At 45.9% G+C, this 23,427-nt stretch overlaps 1 protein-coding gene and 1 pseudogene across 3 annotated transcripts in view; one reads left to right on the plus strand and one right to left on the minus strand.

The window, feature by feature from the left end:
- The window catches only part of ANKRD16 (ankyrin repeat domain 16), a 60,308-nt gene that overhangs the window by 8,630 nt on the left and 28,251 nt on the right, over positions 1 to 23,427 (minus strand). The gene's annotated exons all lie outside the window — the stretch shown is intronic.
- On the plus strand, positions 4,331 to 5,506 carry LOC311597212 (small ribosomal subunit protein uS14-like; annotated as a pseudogene). The gene is made up of 2 exons: positions 4,331 to 4,336; positions 5,336 to 5,506. The product of its transcript is annotated as a small ribosomal subunit protein uS14-like (transcript).

A 23,427-nucleotide genomic window follows, 5' to 3' on the forward strand; every position in this document is an offset into this window, starting at 1 on the left:
CAGGATCTGATGTAGCTCAGGTTGGCCCTGAACTCACAATGTGGTCAAGGTTCGCCTTGAAATTCTGAATTTCAGTCTCTACCTCCCCAGGACTGGGAGTACAGCCACGTCCTATCCTGTCCCATTTTTGTGTGCTGAGGATTGAACCCAGGGCCTTCTGCATGTCAGACAAGCACTCTACAAACTGAGCTATATCTCAGGCCTTGCACGTGAGCTGTATTTCAGGCTTTTGTTAAGTCCTTGTATTTATTTTAAGTGGAAATAGAGACTGAAGTGTTTTTCATTTGTTTGTTTGTTTTTTTTCAAGGCAGGGTTTCTCTGTGTAACAGCCCTGGATGTTCTGGAACTCACCCTGCAGACCAGGCTGGCCTACAGCCCACAGAGATCCACGTGCCTCTGCCTCCCAAGTGCTAGGATTAAAGGCGGGAGCCACCACTGCCTGGCTGAGACTGTTTCTAAAAGGCCCTCTAGGTACAGTATGGAGTCTAACTGTAGACAAGCATGCATTGGCAATGGTGTTCTGGGAAGGTGACAGTTTGGATCACTACCAGGGCAGTTGTTGTAGCTGTGGATGCACAGGAAGTCAATTGGATTCACAAAACACAAGGAAAGGAATGTGGCTCTGTAAGGATGAGACTAAAGGGAAAGTCCACCGTTAGTTAAGATGACTGACTTTTGGGGGGCTTGAACAGTGCTTGCTTGCTTGCTTGCTTTTGACTAAATTTTAAAGCAGTTTTAAAAAAATGTTTATTTATTATTTATATAGTATACTGCCTGCAGGCCAGAAGAGGACAACAGATCTCATCATAGATGGTTGTGAGCCACCGTGTGGTTGCTGGGAATTGAACTCAGGACCTCTGCAAGAGTAGACAGTGCTCTTAACAGCTGAGCCATCTTTCTAGCCCTTAAAGCTGTTTTTAAAAAAAAGCAATTTGAGGCCAGGTGGTGGTGGCACACGCCTTTAATGCCAACACTTGGGAGGCAGAGGCAGGCGGGTCTCTGTGAGTTCGAGGCCAGGTCTACAAAGTGAGTCCAGGACAGCCAAGGCTACACAGAGAAACCCTGTCTCGAAAAACAAAAAAAGAAACAAAAGCAACGTGAAGACTGGCCAGGAGAGCTCTCTAGGGGTGTCAGCTTGTCACTTAGGGAAGGGTGTGGCAGGATACAGCAGCTCCTGCTAGGGCCAGCTGAGAGACAGAGTGAGCTGGCTGCATTTTGAAGGCTGCAATTTGGGTCAGGAGAATTCTTCAATTTTCAGTCCCATCACTTCAAAGAAACTACCCACACGGAAATGCTGTCGCTGTGCTCTGGGTGAGGCGGAGAGGCTGACAGGTGTGGCTTGACTGGCTGCTGTGCTGAACCTTATGGATTGGCCTGGTAAGAAAGCTGGCAAGCCAGAAGTTAAATGTGAGCATTAGGATTGTAGCTTTGAGCTGGGTGTGGTGGTGCATTACTATAATCCCAGCATAGGGAAGCCTAGGCAGGAGGATTACTAGGAATGTTTAGCCAGCCTGGCCTACCTAGGGTATGGAGAGTTTATCTTTTGTTTGGCTGGCTGTGGTATTGGGGCTCAAGCTCAGGACTTCAAGAGTGCTAGGCAAGAGTCACACGGCTGCACACTGAGCCCCAGCAATTCTCTCATTTTAGGCCATATTTCATATGGCCTAACTGCACACACAGTTGCAGTAACTGAAAGGAGAAATGGCCAGTGGGTCATTATTTGTCTTGGTTGATTTTATATTAAAACTAAAAAATGATTGAAATTACATATGCTTTAGTTCTCTTTTTAAAAATTCTTTGTAGGGGCTGAAGAGATGGCTCAATGGTTAAGTGCACTGCCTGCTCTTCCAAAGGACCTGGGTTCAATTCCTAGCACCCACATGGCAGCTCACAGCTGTGGATAACTCCAAGATCAGACACTCACACCAATGCACAAAAATTAAATAAAAATATTTTTAAAAAATTCTTTGTATATAGTCATTGCACATGGTGCAATAATTTTTTTTAAAGTTTTAAATTTGTTTATTTATTTATTTATTTTTTGAGAGAGGGTCTCTCTATGTAGCCCTGGCCATTCTAAAATTCTCTATCTAGACCAGGCTGGGCTCAGACTCACAAAGATCCACCTGCGTCTGCCTGGTGAGCGCTGAAGCTGGAGGCTGGTGCCACCAGGCTTGGTACAGGTAGTGTAAGGCCATTTCATACACACCTCTCTCCCACTTCTCGTCTTCCCCCTTCTATTAGTCCCCTTTGTTTCCCTAGAGAGTTTTACTTTTACTTTTTATTTTTTTATTTTATTTTATTTTTTTTTTTGGTTTTTCGAGACAGGGTCTCTCTGTGTAGCCTTGGCCGTCCTGGACTCACTTTGTAGACCAGGCTGGCCTCGAACTCACAGCGATCCGCCTACCTCTGCCTCCCAAGTGCTGTACTTTTTATTTTTAAAAGTAAGTTTTGGCCAGGAGTGGTGGTACATACCTGTGATCCCAGCACTTGGAAGGCAGAGGCAGCGGATCGCTGTGAGTTTGAGGACAGTAAGGTCTACCAAAGTGAGTTCAAGACAGCCAGGACTATAAGAGAAACCCTGTCTCGAAAAAAAACAAAAAACAAACAAACAAACAAAAACATTTCATTTTAAGCTTTATTATAAAAACACATTGTGAAAAATTTAAATCGCATTACTTGTACTTTCATATATACATACATGGTTTTTGTGTCTGCATAAAATTTAGGATCCACATGAAAGAAAACTTGCGCAATCCATTATTTTGAGGTGGCTGAGTTCACGGCACATGGCTACCTACAGTTGTACTCTCTGTCCTGCAGATTTCCCTGGATTCTAAAGGAAACCCCACTTACTCTCTTCACTTCTTTGCTACACTTCTTGTCCTTTTCCTCCCTCTTTCTCTTAGGTCTTCCTGTAATAGACTCTGTCAACTGTGCTGTCTTTGGTACTTCCTAACCCACTGTCACGAGACTGTTTTTGTCTGGAAAGATGATGTAGCCAACCTTCCACTTGCTTGGTATGTCATAAGCTGCCCCACCCTCCATTTGACACAATTCTAGGTTTCATCCCAGTTCATCATGTGGGGAGTTTCTCATGGCTCTAATTCCATTGTTTTGCACACTCTGATACTAACAGATCTGACTAGTGTGCAGAGTATAACAGTCCCAGATGTGCTTTGAGTGGCTTGCCTCTCTATACAGATGTGCTTTGAGTGGCTTGCCTCCCTATACAGATGTGCTTTGAGTAGCTTGCCCCCCTATACAGATGTGCTTTGAGTGGCTTACCTCCCTATACAGATGTGCTCTGAGTGGCTTGCCTCCCTATATAGATGTGCTTTGAGTGGCTTGCCTCCCTATATAGACGTGCTTTGAGTGGCTTGCCCCCTATACAGACGTGCTTTGAGTAGCTTGCCCCCCTATACAGATGTGCTTTGAGTGGCTTACCTCCCTATACAGATGTGCTCTGAGTGGCTTGCCTCCCTATACAGATGTGCTTTGAGTAGCTTGCCCCCCTATACAGATGTGCTTTGAGTGGCTTACCACCCTATACAGATGTGCTCTGAGTGGCTTGCCTCCCTATATAGATGTGCTTTGAGTGGCTTGCCTCCCTATATAGACGTGCTTTGAGTGGCTTGCCTCCCTATATAGACGTGCTTTGAGTGTCTTGCCTCCCTCCCTATACAGATGTGCTTTGAGTCCTGCCCTCCTACATAGATGTGCTTTGAGTGTCTTGCCCCCTATACAGATGTGCTTTGAGTGTCTTGCCTCTCTATACAGATGTGCTTTGAGTGTCTTGCCTCTCTATACAGATGTGCTTTGAGTGGCTTGCCTCTCTATACAGATGTGCTTTGAGTGTCTTGCCTCTCTATACAGATGTGCTTTGAGTGTCTTGCCCCCTATACAGATGTGCTTTGAGTGTCTTGCCTCTCTATACAGATGTGCTTTGAGTGGCTTGCCTCTCTATACAGATGTGCTTTGAGTGGCTTGCCTCTCTGTACAGAAGTCAGTCCTTCCTTCAACTCAGTATCCATGTGCTACCTGGGAACGCTGCAGTGAAGATTAGAATGCTGGCTGACCGGCTCTATCTGCATATTTGGGTCACTTGGTGTTTGCTGTTCAGTAGGAAGTGCCTGAGATCCCACCCTGCAGGAGGACTTTCTCACCGTGTGTGTGTGTGTGTGTGTGTGTGTGTGTGTGTGTGTGTGTGTGTGATGAAACTGCCATGAATAACTCTGAAGCTTAGCCTGATTGACAGGAGCGGTATCGTCTGACTTACACCCCAGCATTTCCATAGTCCTAAACAGTTTACACTAACTTTAGCCTTAAGATGTCGGTATCGGATGGGTGTGGTGGTACATGCCTTTAATCCCAGCACTTGGGAGGCAGAAGCTGGCAGATCGCTGTGAGTTCGAGGCCAGCCTGATCTACAAAGTGAGTCCAGGACAGCCAAGGCTACACAGAGAAACCCTGTCTTAAAACAAACAAACAAACAAACAAACAACAAAAAAAACCCAACCAAGATCTCAGTATCATATGTTTTTAGTGCAGGGGGCGGGGCAGCTAGATGACAACTTCCTCCTTTTTATACACAGGATTTTGAAAGTCAAACAATACTTCGGATGATATGTTGGTTAAATTTTCTTGTTGCCCTGACAAACATCGAACAGAAGTGACAGGACAGACTTATTCTGACTCATAGTTCGGGAGATACGGTACCTCAGGTCGGAAGACACAACGTCAAGAGCAGTTCATGGCTGTAGCAGAGGAAATGTGAGGGCCTTAGTGAGACTGCCCTGAGCACTCAGGAAGAACTCAAGCCACAACTCCAGCCCAACAGCTGCTAGCTAAGCCTCAGGGCTCAAGGGTTCCACAGCCTTCCCACCTGGAGAGGGTCACTTTCTGATCTAATTGTAGCAAACACAGAGAGAAGCAGGATGTATTTGTACTTACGGTGAGGCCTCTAGTCCCTCTCTTTGCTATTAATTTCATAGTTTCCTGTGTCATTTCAGAAATATGTGTGCATCTCTCTTTATATGCATATGTACATTATATATGTGTTAACATAATGGACAGAATAACATTATTCTTTTTTTCACCTACTATAGTTGACAGATCATTTCATTTATCCATATGTAGATCTCTTTATGTATTTCTGTTTGCAAGCTTAGCCTTCGAGAGCTCATTCTTTAACAGCTGTACAGCAATCATGGCTATAGTACATATTAACAGCATTTAGGCTATAGTGTATATGTAAAAACACTAATGTATAGGTGCCACAGCCACAGAAAAAGTAACACAAGCCCCTTTTCCTTGTTGGCTGTCTAATGGCAAGACGGGTCACCAGCAGCTCTACTGGAGTCACCCACGGAAGCTCGCCCAGGGTTCTCACTCCTGCTGCATTTGATCTAACCACCATGGTCAGATCTGGAAACATGTGCTCAACATGCATGGTCAGTGTTTCTGTCAGTGTGCGGAGGACCTAGGCTTCATTAAGTTGGACTGAGCCACCTTGAGTGGATTATTCAAGACTGTCTACCCGGTGAGACTGATCATGCTAGCCTTTGTACATAAAAAATAAAAAAGTGAAGACCTTCACACACACGCACACACACACACACACACACACACACACACCACACACACACACACACACACACATACCACACACACACACACACACACACACACACACACACACACACACAAAGTAATACAAGTAGGACTGAGAATTCATCACAACAAAAATAATAGTTTCTCAGCTGGGAGGTGGTGGCGCACACCTTTAATCCAGCACTGGGGAGCCAGAAGCAGGCAGATCTCTATGAGTTCGAGGCCAGCCTGGTCTACAAAGTGAGTCCAGGACAGCCAAAGCTACACAGAGAAGCCATGTCTTGAAAAAAAAATGTTTCCCTTAGGGTTTTTCTTGTTTATCTAACAGAGTCTCAGCTGTGTAGCCCTTGCCGATGAGAGAGTTTAATGAAAATTCTGTCATGACAACATGAGCCCTGACTTAGTGAGAACACATCTTTGTCACGGAGAATGGAAATTACTTGGAGAGTAAATGTTTACTTTGAAAACTAGTAACAACTAAGTACGATAGACACAGGGATGAAGCCACTTTCAAAATCATACACAGAGGTTCACACCTTTAATCCCAGAACCTGAGAGGCAGAGGCAGAAGAATCTCTGTGAGTTTGAGGCCAGCCTGGTCTACAAAGTGAATTTTAGAACAGCCAGCTCTACATAGTAAGACGCTGTCTCCATACTAAAACCAAATAAAATAACGTTAAGTCACACCAAGGTCTTGAGTATTGGGATGACAGCAAGAGGAGCCACGGTGAGACAGCTCCGCAGGGAACTGTGCTTGCTTGCGGAGGTCTGGCTGCCTGAATTCAATCCCCAGAACAGATGTAAGGGTGGAAGGAGGGAACAAACTCCACAGAGCTGTCCTAAACTCCACAGAGCTGTCTGATCATTACAGGTGCACTGTGGCATGTGTGACACACACACACACACACACACACACACACACACACACACACACACACACGTAAAAAGGAAAGAGAGAGAAGCCAGGAACGGAAGAGCTGAGGATGAGCCCCAAGAGTGAAGTACTTGCCTAGCCTGCACCAGACAGAGGGGCTGAGGAAGAGCTAATAAGGAGCCATCAAGCTGACGAAATTAATTCGCTTTTTCAAGATGGAGAACTAGGCTGAACTTGGGTACAAGCAGTGGTGTGAAAAGGGCTGGGATCCTTCTGTCACCGCTACACCAGACAAAGGCTTAGGAAAAGGGAGGCGTGCTGGATGTACCCTCCCAATCTCCATCTGTTAAGTAAGAAACTTTTTACCTAAATGCTTACAATTACTCAGCTAAACAGCGGCATTTGCCCAAGGCCATGGCCTTCCTGGGGCTGTGTCAGGTGACTGACAGCCACAGAGCCCAGAGTAGGGTCCTTGCCCCCACTACTCAGGACTGTGGTGCTCTTCTAAAGCTCCCAGGGAGCTACCTTGGCTAACCTTGGTCTCTGTTTTAGTTATGGTTATTAATGCTGTGGTAAAACACCATGACAAAAAAACAAGCATCTGGAGAAGGAGGAGAGGGTTTATTTAGCTAATATAGCCTGAATCACAGCCACTGAGGGAAGCCAAAACAGGAACTCAAACCAGGTGGGAACCTGGAGGCAAAAGCTCATGCAGAGGCCCAGCACTCAGGAGGCAAAGACAGGTGCATTTCTATGAGTTTAGGGACAGCCTGGTCTAAGAGCTAGTTCTAGGGCAGCCAAGGCTACACAAAGAAACCCTGTCTCCAGGAAAACAGCAGCAGCAACAACAAAGATCTATCCAGTATAAGCTCTCGAACCTGCTAAACCCAATGGCTATTAAAAAAAAAAAAGACTTATTTATTATGTACATAGCGTTTTGCCCACATGTACTCCTGTACACCAGAAGAAGGGACCAGAACTCATTATAGATGGTTGTGAGTCACCACGTGGTTGCTGGGAATTGAACTCAGGCCAGTGTTATTAACCTCTGAGCGATCTCTCCAGCCCTTCCCCCAACGACCATTCTTATCTAGGGGAGGGACCGATTGGCTTCTGTCACCAAGCCACTGGCCAACAGCACAGCCAGCCTCAGGAGCTCTGAGCCAGAGTGCCTACCCTGAGCTGCCTTATGCTGCAGGCCTTGGGCTCTACCACCAGAGAAACCAGACTTTATTCTGTCCCTGTGTCCAGGCCATTATGCAAAGAAGGGCTCTGATTGGCCTAGTTTGAGTCTGGCCTGGCTCATGGATCATGGAGTAGCCAGTGTTCATATCCCCTAGTGGCTATTTGTTTGAAATCAGGAGGGATGAACACTACTTAACAAGAAGCAGGGATACAGGCTGTGAGCTGCCTGCCACCCCTTTCTTATCACTCTTCCCATTTGTATCCCGATAGCCCATCTCTCCAGAGTCTAGCCTGAGGCCTCCAGGGATAAACTGATGAGCCCCAGCGCCTTATGTTACAGACTCTGGGAAAGCCAGTGAACCACTTTCCTGCGGGGATGACATCAGATTCCTCAAAAAGCATGAAGCTCCTTGCTCCCTGAGGTCAGCATCTATGCGTTCCACACTGGGTCAAGGTGCATACAGTAAGCGTTGGCCGAGGAACTAATGGGTGAAGGGGGCTGCAGGAGGACTCACAGGACTTCCCAGGCTATAGAGTGCAGTTGGTGAAGCGGTTTACCCACCGTGCATAGAGCCCTGCGCTCTATCCCCCGCAGCACATAAACCAGACAGGGCCACACAGACCTGTGGACAGAACGATCAGGGACACTTAACTAGCATCGGTGGTGGCAACAGGCCAGCAGCCCTTGAACACCTCTCCAGGGACCAGCCCTCCCCCAAATAGATGCTCAAGAAGAGAAAACTTAGAAATTATACAGATCTAAAACAAGACTGGCTGGGCGTGGTGGCGCACGCCTTTAATCCCAGCACTGGGGAGGCAGAGGTGGGTGCATCACTGTGAGTTCAAGGCCAGCCTGGTCTACAGAGCAAGTCCCGGACAGCCAAGGCTACACAGAGACTCTGTCTTGAAAAACCAAAAATAAACAAACAAAAAAACCCAAGATTGACTTTTTTTGTTTGTTTGTTTTTCCAGGAAAAAAAGTTGGGGAAATCATGACTATTCCAGGACTAGTAGCTGGTAAATTTTCATGGGGCAAAGACTCAGAAGAAAACAGACCAACTGCATTTTAGACACTCTAAGACACCCTTTCAGGCCGATGGGGGTCATCAAAGGGTTAGATGGAAGTAGAAGAAAGCACTTTGGTGTACTCATTCAGTCAGTCAGTGAAAAAGTCAGTCACTCAGCAAACACTGCCAGGCATCAGCACACCGGATGCTGTGACGAGGACGGGCACCAGCACACGGGATGCTGTGACGAGGGCGGGCACCAGCACACGGGATGCTGTGACGAGGGCGGGCACCAGCACACGGGATGCTGTGACGAGGGCGGGCACCAGCACACGGGATGCTGTGACGAGGGCGGGCACCAGCACACGGGATGCTGTGACGAGGGCGGGCACCAGCACACGGGATGCTGTGACGAGGACAGGCACAGAGTAGGGAGTCGTACAGTTGTGGTTCCTGTTCTCATGGAGGTCTAGCATTAAAGATGAGCACTACTCCCTGGAGCAGAAACGGGACCCTTGTTCTACAGAACAGGAGTCAGGGTGTGACAGAGCAGAAGAGAAGTGGGGAAGGGAGAGGAGGGAAAAGGAAAATAGAGAAGGGGAGGGGAGGGAGGAGCCTGGCAGAAGGAGATGGGAGGGGAAAAGACAGGGGAAGGAGGGAGTGTTCATCCCACTGCGTGAGAATAAGACCGCTACCACAATCTGAGCCAATCTGAAGCAAGCTTGGTTTTCCTGGGGACACAAACAAGAGCTGGCCGGCCACTGCCTCCTGAGTTGGGTTAAAGAGAGCATCCCCAAATACATTTCTTGGGCCTCTTTTAAGCAGTAAAATCACAAATAATTGCAAAGCAGATTTACAAAAGAGAGGCAATGGGGCAATAAGAACAAACAGAAACATCTTAAAACAAACAAAAAACCCCACATAGTTGCCATGATTAATGTCAGATAGGTTAAAAATAGGCTCAGGGCTGCAGAGATGGCTCAGAGGTTAAGAGCACTGGCTGCTCTTCTAGAGGTCCTGAGTTCAATTCCCAGCAACCACATGGTGGCTCACAACCATCTACAGTGAGATCTGCTGCCCTCTTCTGGCCTGAAGGTGTACATACAGACAGAACATTGTATACATAATAAACCAATCTTAAAAAAACAAAAGGAGGGGCTGGAGAGATGGCTCAGCCGTTAAGAGCACTGGCTGCTCTTCCAGAGGCCCTGAGTTCAATTCCCAGAAACCACATGGTGGCTCACAACCATCTATACTATGATCTGATGTCCTCTTCTGGCCTGCAGATGTACATACAGGCAGGCAGAGCACTGTATACATAATAATGAGTAAATAAATCTTTAAAAAAAAAAGGAGTAGGCTTAAAAACAAATCAAGGTCATGGTTAGGGCAGGTCAGGATCCAGGAAACAGACTTAAAAAGAGTGACTCAGTTCCTACAAAATGGAAACGTATTTAAAACAATACAGTATACTGGCTCCTGCCTTCAAAAACGGAGTTAGGCAGGTTCTTCAGGAAGAGGAGGGGGAGGGGGGAGAGGAGAGCAATCACATGAATAGCCTCAATGGGCAGCTTGGCCAGCTGTGGTTCCCCTCATGGAAGTGGACTTCATCTCCACTCCCAGAAGAAAAAACTTGCATGTTACATACCTCACCTAAGGCCAGAGCACCAGTAAGTGGCAGAGGTGGGACGCAAGGGTCTGTTGACATCAAAATGTGAGGGCTTTTTCTCTTTTGTCAAAATTTATTTTAAAAAATACTTGCTTAGAGGTATCTGATCCTATAATCTGAGCACTTAGGAGAAGGCAGAGGCAGGAACATTGCTAGTGAAAGGCTAGCCTACGTACGTAGCCAGTTCAAGGCCAGCCACAGCTGTATGGTAAGACTCTGTCTCCAAGTCAGTGTTTTCTTTGCAGAAATTCTACTCAAACCATCTTTACAGGAGAAGAGGTTCAAAGGTCTCTGAACTTCAGGTGCATAGGTGGCTAAATCCAACAGCTGAGATAACGGTGCCTGGGCTCTGTCCTCTTCAAATATTGGACAGCCTCTCAGGGGTGACACCTTCATGGTCACCACAGCTTCTGAGCAGGCTACTCCCTCCAGGACAAAGTTCCTTCCACGGGAACCTCGTCAGGGCTTTCACTGGTGTCATTTGGATTATATTGTTATAGAATGGATATGCCTTCCCAGTGAGAAGTCACTCTGCACACTTGCGATTAATAATTAAGAAAGGAAAACAGCTCTTTAATACAGCACAGGTATGGCTCTGGCTAATCCCCAAAGAGGGGCTGGCCTCTAATAGAAGATTTTACTTACTTATATACACCTTAGGCATATGCTTTCCACACACACACACACACACACACACACACACACTGTCATCCTTAAATCTCTTTCAGGTCTCTGCCCAAGGTTACACTTTGAACAATTAAACCAGAGACAGAAAGCCGCAAGCCTGGCCACCTGGGAATGTGGGACATGTACACAACAAAGGTATTGTCAGGATTGTTTCTTTTTTTTTTTTCCCCTGAGACAGGGTCTCTCTCTGTGTAACCTTGGCTGTCCTAGACTCACTTTGTAGACCAGGCTGGCCTCAAACTCATAGTGATCTGCCTGCCTCTGCCTCCTGAGTGCTGGGATTAAAGGCATATGCCACCACGCCCAGCTCAGCATTGTTTCTTTCTTTCTTTTTCTTTTCTTTTTTTTTTTTTTTTTTTTTTGGTTTTTCGAGACAGGGTCTCTCTCTGTGTAGCTTTGCCTGTCCTGGACTCGCTTTGTAGACCAGGCTGGCCTCGAACTCACAGTGACCCGCCTGCCTCTGCCTCCCAAGTGCTGGGATTTAAGGTGTGTGCCACCATGCCCGGCTAAGAAATTGAGTCTTGATAAGGCTTACAACATTATATTAAGAAGCAAGTGAAACTAGGACAAAGCTTCATATAACACAACTTGATTAAAAGGAAATATCCAGAATAAGTAAATCCACAAAAAGCTGACTGGCTGTTATGAGGGCAGACAGGGAAGAGGGTTAAGGACAGCTAAGAGGTACAGGATTCTGTGCCAAGGTGAGGAACCTACTGTGTGACTGTTTCCTGGAGAGACATGGACCGATGTCTATTCATCCCAGATATGGCATCAAGCACAGAGCAAAGAAGGAATCCTCCCAAGTTTATCCTGGCGAACTGGTGAATTTATTGGGTTTGTTTACAGGAGTGCAGGAGAGGGGTTATTTACAAGAGCATGGGTGACCCCTCCCAACAGTGGCATCACTGAAAACTCTTACCCCTGCATGGATTACAATATTCCCCCCAGTCCCCTTTAGTCAGCTTTCCACCATGCCAATGCCACCAAATGGTTCATTTGGATGACTATCTTTATGTTATGTGAACTTGACGCCAATAAAGAAAAGCAAAAAAAGGCTTATGACGTTGTATTGAGCTGTGTAAGGCATAGGGAAAGGCAGGCCAGGGAAGGAGTGCTTATCAGCATCTAGTGGAGTTATGAAAAGCCTTCTGCATAGCCCAGATTTCCCTGAGCAATTACACACACACACACACACACACACACACACACACACACACACACACACGTCTGAGCTCCTAAAGCAAGTACAGCTGTTCACTAGACCCAAAGCTTCTATTTCTCTGAATGCACCAAGATGGCACGTGCTTCTCCCCTGGAGGTTGGTCTTCATTTCAGGGTCAGACCTCAAAGCACCGGTTGTCTTTGCTGGAGTCATCATCAGCATGTTTGTTACTTTGATTTAGATACTGGCATAAAGAGCCATTATCAAAGGACAGCATGTTCTCTGCCGGGCCACTGCAGGACTGACTGCACAGCATCCCTGGAGACTACAAGTTTACTGATGGAGAACAAAGGTACCATTGTTGTGTGCGCACCAAGCAGTGAGGGAGTAGACTTTTCTCTTGCTGGTCCCATGAGGCAGGACAATCTATTTCCGTTCTCCAGTGCGCTTAAGTCATGCCTGAGGGGTCTGTGGGCAAGTGGTCACTCAAGCCCCAGGATACTTGCTACAGAAAGTAGGGAAATGGAGGAGGGTGTCTCAAGGGTCCTCGTGTAGGCTTATCCAATAAATATAAGCCTTATCAGCCGCTCTCCTGGAAACCCTGTGATGACTGGGAGAGAGAATCAGACAGGCCTGATAGGATGCGGCCTTCCCAGAGGCAATGCCATGTGGCTCCAGAAAATGCCTTAGCACGCCGAGGGGTCTGCTCATGCCTCTCCTTACTTAATTGGGAGCCACAAGGCTTATAAAGTCAGGCTCGCTTCTCTTCACCCCTCAAACCTTCTCTACCCCCTTTATTTCTGGTGTTTGCTTCCTTTCTGGAAGCTCCGGTCCCCATTCTGAACCACTTACCAAACACCCGCTCTCCCTAGCATCTTTCGCTGATACAGTCAAACAGCTTCTGCCCCAACATTGCTTTTCCATAAGGTCCTCTAGCGTGGATTCACACCAGCACTGCTATTTTGGACAGCCCTAGCTAGGAACCCAACACATGTTGCTTCATTTAACCCTAGTAATTGCCACGTAAAGGAAACTGACTCAGAGAGGTTGGGCTTTGGCCAGGGCAAACAAACCTTGGGAGCCATCAAAATGGCTCAGCGAGTAAAGGAGCTTGCTGTACAAGCCTGGCAACCTGAAACTCTGCAACTGTGCACAACGGAAACTATTTCCCCCCTTTGGTTGTTTCTGTTGGGTATTTTGGCCACTGTTATGCAAAAATCAGTAATATCTTATCCAGGGAGGGCTTTTTCAGTAAGGGAGGAAAGGGGCTGGAGAAATGGCCCAATAGATAGAAACACTTGCTACTTAACAGCCTTCTATCTGTCAGATAACCCAGGGGAAAAGCTGGATGCAGTGGTAGGCATCTGTAATCCTAATACCCCTGTGGCAAGATGCAAGGTGGAGGCAGGAGAATCAACCAGAAGCTCACAGGCCAAGTGGTTTGCAGTATGCACTGGTAGAAGCCACTGGGGAAAGTCATTCTCTGACTACCACACATGTGCTGTGGTGCATGCACACACTCACACACATGCACATACACACACACACACACACACACACACACACACACACACACACACGTCAAACAAATAAAAATGCTAAGAGAGGAAAAGCTGAAGGAAGGCATTGTGACAGAAGACACACAGCGAAGTAATAAAGAAGAGAAATCAGCTAGAAGCTGAGCAAAGGCTCCAAGCAGAAAGTACCGACGGGCAGGGAGCACGTGAGAAGATGCTTAGCCCATCCGTCCTCACAGAAACACTAAGGAAGCCCTCATGGATGCAGCTTCACATTCGCTAAGATGGCCAGACTCCCACATCACAAAAGGGGGAGAGGCTGTGGAGAAACTGGAGCCCTCACACCCTGTCGGTGTTGGTGGAAATGAAAAATGGTGCAATTGCTTTGTAAAGCAGGCTGGCAGGTTCTTTTTTTTGTTTTGTTTTGTTTTTTTGTTTTTTTGAGACAGGGTTTCTCTGTGTAGCCTTGGCTGTCCTGGACTAACTTTGTAGACCAGGCTGGCCTTGAACTTATAGCGATCCGCCTGCCTCTGCCTCCTGATAGTTGGGATTAAAGGCGTGTAGCACCACCGCCCGGCTGGCTGGCAGGTTCTTAAATGGTTCAATAAGCACTTGAAAGAATGTTTAACAGTAGAAACAATAGTCAACACAAGGCAGGAGTAGTGGTGCACACCTATAGTACTTAGCAGGATAACTAAGTACTACCAGTACTTAGAAAGCTAGAGCAGGAGGATTGTGAGTGTAAGGCTGCCGTGGGCTACATAGCAAGACCTGAGATGCTCAGTGGTCAAGAGCACTGGCTGTTCTTCCAGGGGACCAGAGTTGAAGTGCCAGCACCACAAGATGGCTTACAACAGATCCACTCCAGTGCCAGGTGGATCAGATGCCCTCTTCTGGCCTCTGAAGGCACTGCATAGACATACATGATGCATAGACATACACGCAAAATAAAATAAAAATAGAAATAACTCACTGCCAAACATGGTAGTACATGCCCGTGATCTCAGCACTTATGAACAGAAACAGAAAATTTCAGGCCAAGCCCATGGTGGCGGTGGTGGCTTACGCCTTTAATCCCAACACTTGGGAGGCAGAGGCAGCTGGATCTCTTGAGTTCGAGACCAGCCTGTTCTACATAGTGAGCTCCAGGACAGCCAAGATTACACAGAGAAACACTGTCTTGAAAAGCCAAAAAAAAAAAAAAAAGTTTCAGACCAGCTTAGTCTACATAGTAAATTCAAGCCAGCCAGGGCTACTTACCAAGACCTCATCTCAAAACAAAATAAATAAACCCTATGTCCAGTCTGCTGATAGATGGATAAACAAAACACAAATGCATCATACAATAGATTATCATTTATTCGTCACTAAACAAGAATGAAGCAATAACTGGCAGAAGCATGGACCAATCTGGAAAATATGCTCGATTAAAACAGCCAGGCTCAGAAGATCATGCTTTGAGTCTAATAAGAGGAGATGCTCAGAATATGCAAATGTAGGCAGAAAATATAAACAGTGGCTAGGCGAAAAGGGATGCGCACAGAAGGGGCAATGACTACAAGCATAGGAGGGTTTGTTGGGTGGCAAGAAGTTCTGAGATTGATTCGATGAACGTTGCATGTATCCGTGAATATACAAAATAATAATAATCACTGAATTGTGTCTTTACAGATTGCTTTGTCTTCTGAGACAAGGCCTCACGACGTACACCATGCAGGCCTGGGATTTTTGTGTATCCTAGACTAGCCCAGAACTCACTCTTCCTGCATGCCCCCTCCCCCCTGCGCCCCCCCCCTCCGTGCTGGAATTACAAGCAGGAACCACCTTACTCTGCTCAATTTCACTCTTCAAACAGACGGAACTATGTGTCAGACAAACTACATCCCAATCGACCTGTTACTAACTGAAGTTTGGGGTAGGCAAGGTGGCTCAGCCAGTGAAGAGCTTGCTTCATAAGATCAAGTCCGAGCTCCACCCCTAGGACATGGATAAAGGGAGGAGGAGGCAACAACTCCTCAGACTTGTCCTCCGGCCTCGGCATGCACTCTGTGGCATGCATGCACACACCATACATAGACACACACAATAATAAGAAATAAAATCTTAGGGCTGGTGCGTTGGCTCAGTAAATAAAGGTGCTTGCCACAAAGCCTGATGCTCTGGGTTCAGTGCCTGGAACCCACACAACGGAAGATGAGAACTGACTCCCAGCTGGGCGTGGTGGCGCACGCCTTTAATCCCAGCACTCGGGAGGAAGAGGCAGAGGATCTTAGTGGGTTCGAGGCCAGCATGGTCCATAAAGAGCCAGGAGAGCCAAGGCTGTTACACAGAGAAACCCTGTCTAGAAAAAACAAAACAAAACAAAAAACAAAAACAAAAAAAAAAGAGAGAGAAAGAGAAAGAGAACTGACTCCCAAAGGTTGACCTCTGATATCCACATGCATGCTATGACACAACTGTCACCCCAATAAAAACAAAATGTAATAAAACCACAAAAGATTAGGATAATAACAGGGCTGGCAAGATGGCTCAGTGGGTAAAGGAAGGTGTCTGCCCCTAAACCTGAGGACCTGAGTTCCAATCCCAGAATGCACTTGGTAGAAGAAAAAAAAAAACCAAACAGACTCTGCATGCTCTCTCATACACTCCATACTTGCCACAGGCACACTAAAAATAAATAAATAGAAAAAATAAAATGGTAAGAAATGTTTTTATAAGTTTCATAAACTCCTTGTTTTTAGCTCATATAAAATACTTTAAAGGGCTGGGCAGTTGTGGCACATGCCTTTAATCCCAGCACTTGAGAGGGAGAGGCAGATCTCTGAGTTTGAGGCCAGCCTGGTCTACAGAGTGAGTTCCAAGACAGGTAAGGCTACAGAGAAAAACACTATCTCAAAAAATCAAAAGTGAAAATAAAATGATAATACTCTATAAACATTTTAATACATACTAAACTTATGCTTAATATATTTTGAGTTTTATGAGTATGGTTTATATACCTTATTTAGAAATCATTTAATATCTTGCCTTTTTTCCTCATGAAAGAATAAGATTCTTAGTAGTCATAAAGAATTTACACATCATTCCCATAATATTCCAGGGCTCTACTTCTATCTCTGTCTTTAGTGTCAAAGAGGAGTGATGTGCTTATAACATGTGCTTGCTGCATCCACCGGATAGAAATGGTCCCCAGACCGGTTTACCTCCTGCCTGGCCCACAAGGACCTGAGCAATAGTGAGAAGGATGACCACTGAGACCAAAGCTGAAACACATCAAAGGATGCTGACAGCAGAGCGGGAATAGAAGGCTTCCCAGGCACCTGCTGAGACATAAGACTACATCAGCAGCCTCTGAGACAAAGGGCATGGTTGTAGTCAACAATTGTAGAGACATTTTAGTTCAGAATATGGCTGCTCTGGCAAGACATCCAAAGACTTTCTAGGTCTGTGTGATCCAGCTGGAATGCAGACACGACAGGGTGCACACCTTTAATCCCAGCACCCAGAAGACAGAGACAAGCAGATTTCTGAGTTCAAGGCCAGCCTAGTATAGAGCAACTTTCAGGAAAAGAAGAAAGAAAGAAAGAAAGAAAGAAAGGCTTAGCTCCAGGTATATAGTGGTAGGTGTGTCTTTAATCCTGAACAGTGAAGACAAAGTCAGTTTGTAGAAGGAAGAACTGATGTTTGAAAGTGAAGTCTAATTAAGTGGCAGAAAAAGTGACAAATTGCCAGGTGGTGGTGACGCACGCCTTTAATCCCAGCACTTGGGAGGCAGAGGCAAGTAGATCGCTGTCAGTTCAAGGCCAGTCTGGTCTACAAAGCGAGTCCAGGACAGCCAAGGCTACACAGAGAAACCTTGTCTTGAAAAACAAAGAAAAAAGACAAATCAAAGAGAGATTTGACCGAATAGCATACGCCCAACTCTCTCAGGAGCACCACAGGAAAGGGAGGCTATTTAAAAGCAGTGGAAGTAGAGAGGAGGCAGTTATACAGAGAGAGGTTGAAGAGAAAACAAGTTAGACATAAGTGAAGACAGAAGATTAGAACATATTGACAAAATTAGTATGAAGCCAAGCTGAGCAATTCAGTCAGAAAGCTGAGAGAAGCCAGTTTGAATCCGGCAGCTTGGAGAGGAGTTTGAGCCAGAACAGCTGAGTTGAAGCAGCCAGTGAGAGTTCAGAAAGAGTTAGAAAGGGTGAGCTTATTCAGCAGTAAGTCTTGGAGGCTGAAAACATGCTAGACCCAGATTAGATTGTACAGAGGCTAGAAGCTTCCAGGACTAGGCCTGGGCTAGCTGACGGAGACAGTAAGCTTCCAAGACAACAATTACAAGAGAGAATAAAAGCTACTGCTACCTTACAGGAAGAGGAGGCAGTTTTACCTGGACAGCTGTACAGAGACAGGTTGCAGAGAGAAAGAACAAGCCAGATACAGGTGAAGGTGGAATGAACAAGTGAAGAAACCAGAAGATCCAACAGATTGCCAGAGTTAGTTTGAGCCAGAACAGCTGAGGTGAAGCAGCCATCAAGGGTTCAGAAAGCAGAAAGGGCGAGCTGACTCAGCAGAAAGCCTCAGAGGCTGAAAACACTGTAGGCCTAGATTAGATTGTATGGAGGCTAGAAGCTTCCAGGAGGAGGCCTAGGTTAATCAGGCAGATGAAAGTTACTTTTACAAACAATAGCCCAGGAGATAAGGAATTTAAAGACTTTAAAGGCAGACAAATTTCAAGTCCTTGAATTTCCAGCTTCTTGTAACTCATTTTCAAGAGCTTGCCTTCCTTGGCCTGATTAAATATCAGCCAGTCCTGGCCTCCCAGGGAGTGGTAAAGATGCACGGGCTGTTTGTAACTAATTGCAAGGTTAAAGGTGAACCAGTGATAGCCGCTTAAACAGTGAGCCGTTTCTTCCTGCCCCCTCTTCCATAGCTAAAAGGTAAACTGACGACAAAAAACAAAACAAAACAAAACAAAACAAAAAAACCTGGGGTCCTCCCTCTCTTAGGCACACTCTGAGTTCCGTGTCACTTTCCTCCCCGACCACAGGGCTAAAGCTAATGATAGGAAGACGAAATAGTTTTGGTTTGCCAAAAAAGGAGGTAGCCCTGCTCTCACGCAGAAGGCACACATCTCCCCAGGAGAAGGGCAATTTTGTGCTTCTTCGAGCAAAACTACAAGGAGAGATGTTCGGTAGTTAAGCACACTGGGCTCTTTCACAGGACCAGGACTCAATTCCCAGCACTTACAATGGCAGCTCAAAGCCATCTGTAGCTCCAGTTCCAGGGGCTCTGACTTCCTTTTCACCGGGCACACAGACATGCGTGTACCCTCGTCATACGTGGACGTATGCACAGGCAAACCGCCCATACGCACAAAACTGCTTCCAGCTGCAGAAAGAATAATTGTCTTCTACCAACCCACCTGCTTTCTCGTTCTTTCTTTTAACTTTTTTTTTTTTCAATTTCAAGGGCGTGGAGAGTGGGAGGCAGCTATGTTGTCTCCTCGTATGTGGTACTCTGAAGGAAAAGTGACTTCAGAACAAAGAATGCCAGAGTCATTGCATGTGGCTTAGTTGCTCATCTTTATTAAAAGTTACTACACGAGGTAACCAAGATGGCTCAGTGGGTAAAAGCTCTTACAAGTCTGATGACTTCAGCTTCCCAGAAGCCATGTAAAACAGCCAGACACAGTAGCTGACATCTGTGAGCCCAGCACTCCTAGGGTGAGGCGGGAGACAAGAGATATGCAGAAGTTTGCAGGCCCTGCAACGCCAGGGACAGTAAGGAACCCTGTCTCCAACACGGTGGAGAGTGAGAAACAGCTCCTGAAAGTTGTCCTCTGTAATCATCCTGCAACAACACACACACAGACTGCACACACACACTCACATACACACTCACACACCACACACTCAAACACACACACACACACACACACTGCACACCATATATACTCAAACACACACACTCACACACCACACACTCAAACACACACACACACACACACACACTGCACACCATATATATTCAAACACACACACTCACACACCACACACTCAAACACACATTCACACACAAACACCACACACACACACACTCACACACCACACATTCAAACACACACATTCACACACAAACACCACACACACACACGCGTGCATACAAAGTTATCTATGAGAAATTCACAAAACATTTTAAAAAACAGTTAAATGCAAAGTTTTGATTTTGAAGCCAGAAAACTGGCTAGGTGGATTCTCTTGGTTTTGTCATCTAGGACATGGCTGAGCTCAAGAGAAGCCATGTCATAGCATATGTATTCTTTCCCTTCGGAGACAGAGCAAACAAAATGTAACCATGACCTCTTTTTCTTGGAGAGAACACCCTTTCAAACATTAACTTTGAACGCATACTCTAATCAGATGTATCCCGCCCTTTGACACTGCAACACAAAACTGCTGTCTACCAAGTTCATGCCTCAGAACCATACAACAGAAATACAAAAAACAAAAACAAACAAAAATCTCTGCCCAATTGTGTAATATTTTAAGCAAATTTACAATTTTGTGTTGGGCCTCATTCATAACGGTTCTAATCCTATAGGCCATGGGTTGGACATGCTTGCTAACAAGCCATAAAATTCATCTTAATTTTGTTAAAGATATATTTGAGCCGGGCGCAGTGGCGCATGCTTGTAATCCCAGCACTAGGGCGGCAGAGCCAGGTGGATCTCTATGAGTTCAAGGCCAGCCTGATCCACAAAGCGAGTCTAGGACAGCCAAAGCTACACAGAGAAACCCTGTCTTGAAAAACAAACAAAACAAAAGATATATTTGAGCCTTAGTATAAAATAAGCTCTTTCATTAATAAGATAGAAATAGTGTAAACATTTATTTGCCAATCTGCCCCCATGGGAATGCAGGCAATCTGATGATTAATCTCCATTGCCAACTTGACTTGGAATCGCCTAGGAGACACACTTCTGAGTGTGCCTTTGTGAGAACTGCCAGAGAGCTTTAACAGGGAAGGAAGGCCCACCCTGAGTATGGGCAGCATCAGCCCATGAGCTGCTGAATCCTTGATGAATAAAAAGGGGTGATAACAGAAGGCCAACGGAACACAGCACTCATTTTCTGTTTCCTGACTGCAGACACTATGTGACCTCACACTCTTGCCCCCACACTCTTCCTGCCATGGGGAAAGTCTGTCCTCCCGTGAGCTGTGAGCTTAAAACAAATCCTTCTTTCCTTCGGTTGCTTCTGTCAAGTCTTTTGTCATGGCGATCAGAAAAACAGCCAGTGTAGACACAGGTGAAGAGGCAATTTACCTATGGAAATGACTAGACTAGAGAACTGGTCGTGTTGGTTTGTGATGTGGGGATTACATCCAGGGCCTCACCAACGCTAGGCAAGCACTCCACCCCGACCCACATCCCCAGGCCCAAACAGTGTTTTGTTGCTTGCTGGAAATACCTGGAAAGGAGGGCTGGTTGCAGACTTCTGTGGTTAATTGTTTAGAAGGTCTCTGGAGACATTCAAAACTGTCTGCCCATCAGGAATCCCACCCCATCCTTGGGTTCAAAGGAAAGCAGGAATGGTTCTCTGCCTTTAAGGTTTTGGATAATACTTCCCTTAAATGTACTCTGTTTGCTTGGATGCTGGCAGATGGGAAAGGGCAATAGAATGTGTGAGCCAAAGCTGTCACAATAGGTCACAAAGCTGAGGAAATCTGGTCAATTGATGCTGTGGTCAGCTGAATTTCTATCCCTCTCTCCCATTTCACTTGAAAAAAAGTGCAGTGAAGATAAATCCATGCCAGCCACAGAGGTCCTGGCCCCTGCAGATGCACCCTCATCAGCCTCATGAGAAAGTTCTATGGGCATGGCAAAGTGAAACTAAGTTGAAAACCAAACTACAAAGCAGGAAGATGTGGTTGGAACTATCTGTCTGTTGCCATTAGCAACTCATTCTTAGTCCTGATTGACATCAGTACAGTAAAAAGTTTAGTTTTATAGGTGGTACCCTGTCTGCTGGACCAGAAAAAAAAATTTTGCAAGGCTCACCACAGGGAAATTCGGCCCCATCAAGACAAGCATGCAGTTGAAAGTAATGAGAAAAAGTCAATGGGTTTCTTGAATTTTGTTTTAGTGGGCTGTAGTCTGGAATAAGGAACTAGAATTCACAGTCTGGGCATAACTGTCATTCATACTAGAAAAAGAAATGTCTTAAGAGTTCAAAGAATGTAGCAAATACAGCCTTCTGTATTTATGTAGTGAGTCTGGGTGTGGACATTTGGCAAAAATACACTGTTTACTCTGAGATCAGAGAAACAGATGTATTTTGAGATCCTTAGCTATGTGATCTCATCTAAGTTGAGGAACTGAACTAAACCTTGACTATAATGGACGAAGAATATTCAAATATATGTATATAATTAACACTACTGGTCTGTGTTTCTATTAGATAAACCAACATCAGGTAGTGAGTCACAGAAGTACTTGTTGTTGTTTACCAGACAGGGTTTCTCTGTGTAGCCTTGGCTGGCTGTCCAGGACTCACCTTGTAGACCACATCAATCCACCTGCCTCTGCCTCCAGAGTGCTGGGATTAAAGGTGTGCGCCACTGCGCCCAGCTCAGAAATACTTTTAATAGTTGCTGTAAGCCGGGCGTGGTGGCGCACGCCTTTAATCCCAGCACTCGGGAGGCAGAGGCAGGCGGATCGCTGTGAGTTCGAGGCCAGCCTGGTCTACAAAGTCAGTCCAGGACAGCCAAGGCTACACAGAGAAACCCTGTCTCGAAAAACCAAAAAAAAAAAAAAAATAGTTGCTGTAGTAATAGCTCAGCAATTAATAGGATTGATTGCTTTTTCAGAGGACCCAGGATTGGTTCTCAGCACCCAGCTGGTGCCTCACAACCTTTTATGACTCCAGTTCCAGGAGATCTGAGGTGCTCCTCTGACCTCCGCACCCACTGGACACATGTAGTGTACAGACGTACATGCAGACACCCAAACACATAAAGTCACTAAATATTTTTTAATGTGTTTTAAATGATGGCCAATAAAGTATGTGATATAATAATAACATCTGTCTATTAAATGTTTTCTGCGTGCCAGGCACTGTGCTCTCACAGCAAATTCTGCAGGGTGAGCATTGTGACATAATCACAAATGGGACAACTGAGGTTCCCGGGTAAATGGACTTTATCTGGAATCACATGGGAGTGAAAGGCCGGGCTATGATGCAAACTCAGAACTCTGGTAGCAGAGCCTGAGTCCTTCCATTCTACTACCCTGTGCTCATTGGTAGAGGGCTCTGGGGTTCATGGTGAGCTGCCATTTCCAGGCCTTGCTTGTGTGTGGGTGGAGACCAAAGCCTACAGTAGAGTGGACTTAGGCCCGTACAAGGGCCACACGACCTCCCACACTGCTTCTTTTGCCACTTGCAGGGTAGAGACCAAGGAATCTGAAGTGGAGGCATCACAGGTGTCCTGCAGTTTGCTGCTTTAGCAAACTGTTAAGGAAAGCCACCAACTCAGCAGCCTGCCACCAGTGAGGGAGAGACCTGGTGTCTGCTCAGTCCCCGAGGGCAAGGGTGTCAGCAGCCGTTGAGACTATGGACTCCAAATTCAGTTCATGTTTTTCATATTTAGTTAAGAAATCAAGTTTATTTCTGCCATTTCGGAAAGAGCTCACAGGGCTGCAGACACGGCTCAGAGAT

This window comes from Acomys minous (genome assembly GCF_964271855.1).
Source record: "Acomys minous genome assembly, chromosome: 5".
Classification (NCBI taxonomy): domain Eukaryota; kingdom Metazoa; phylum Chordata; class Mammalia; order Rodentia; family Muridae; genus Acomys; species Acomys minous.